The sequence below is a fragment of the Arachis ipaensis genome, chromosome B08, assembly GCF_000816755.2.
Source record: "Arachis ipaensis cultivar K30076 chromosome B08, Araip1.1, whole genome shotgun sequence".
Lineage (NCBI taxonomy): Eukaryota > Viridiplantae > Streptophyta > Magnoliopsida > Fabales > Fabaceae > Arachis > Arachis ipaensis.
The window spans coordinates 123360798-123362700 of record NC_029792.2 but is presented as its reverse complement, the minus strand read 5'-3'; positions in this window follow the sequence as shown (position 1 = coordinate 123362700).

Here is a 1903-nt window from a genome sequence, read left to right as displayed (position 1 = left end):
AATTAAATAAATATTTAAAAAATAATAATTTTAATTAAAATATATTTTAACATATTCGATTAAATTTTAGAAAAAGTCTGTGGTACAGAAAAAATGATATATACATGTGTGAATAGCTGCCTTTGGTTATAAGAATAAGATGAATAGGACTATGAGAATAAAATATAATATATTAAGACACAAAATTTAGTAGGGGTATTTATGGATTGGATTCAATCCGTATATCTGCGGTATTTATCCGAATTCAATTCGAAAATTGTGGATATGGATCCGATCCGCAAGGCTATCAGATTGGGTCCGATCCATACTCTAATCGGATCAGATTGTGGATTTTGTGTCGATTTTCGCATATCCGCAAAAATAAAGAAATGAATAAGTAAATATTTTTTTATGTTTTATTTCAACTAATAACTATCGTATATGTTGTATTATTTTAATTTATTATTTAAAAAAAATATGTTTAATATTATTTTAAAGAATAAAAAAATGAATTTTATTGATATTTTTTAATAAAAATAACCTTTTAAAAATATTTTTATATTTTGCGGATATATCCGATATCCTATCCGATCTGATCCGCAAATGTACAGATCGGATCGGATTGGATCCAAGCTTAAAAATTACGGATATGGGATCCAATCCGATCCGATGATTTTAGCGTGTATCGGATTGAAATTTTGGCCATATCTGATCTGTGTTCACCCTTAAAATTTAGTATTCTTATATTTTGTTTTGTGATAAATTAGGACAAATTATAAAAGTTTAATTTATTTTTATTTTTTTCATATACAAATTTAGAAAAAAAAACATAACGATGAAAAATATAATTATAAAAATTTTATAAATATAATAAAAGAAAATATAAAAAATAAATTGTGCCTTTTATTAGTGTCTTTGTGATTTTTCTGTAAAAAAAAGACACAACATATACTAATTCAATATCTCTAAACATATTATTTTTATCTATATTTTATCTGTCAAACATTATTTTATTTTTCTATATTTCTTTTTCAGTGTCTATAAATAAATACAACCTTTCTCCTACACCTATCTTTAAAGATGTTAGATGTGTGTAGTGTACAAATATTGCTAAAATTATCATTGACATATATAATATTTTAAAATTTGTTAAAATAAAATATATTTGTTATATAATTAAATTATAATAATTATTCAAAATAAAAAATTAAATTATTTTATCAATCTCTATAATTTTATTAAATTATTAATTAAATTTTATATTTTTATTTTTAAATATGATTTTACCATTGAAACATGAAAAACATGTGATGCTTACATACGTATTCACCAATCTCTGCATCTCTTCAAATGCTTCAATTGCTTCTCACCCATATTCAGAATCCATTTTAGCTACCAAATCCGACATCATTACGTTCTATGAAACTACACGTTTATTGCAAGTTTTTTTGAACACCCTGTAAATTTAGTTTAATTATATTTCTAAAATTAAATTTATGCTGATGGAAAAATATGAATTAACATACACTGTTAAAAAAAATAAGCCACTACGTTACTGAATATTAAAAAGTGTAGATTAATTGTATTTCCTAGTGTAATTTATAAGATAATTAATTTTTTAGTTATATCTAAATTTAAATTATATTGACAAAATTATCCTATCTAAAACTAGTGTTAAAATATTAATAATTGGTATCTAATTAAAAAGTACACAAAATAACATAATACACTAATATATTAATAGAAATCAAATCTTAGAAAAAAGGATAATCATATGATCTTATGCATAATTATAGAAATAATTATTTTATATTATTGGAAATGTATATATATTTAATAATAATTATATAATTACTTTTACATGACAACAACAATAAAATTTTTTATTTTTATATAAAAAATATGATTAGTTATATTTATGTTT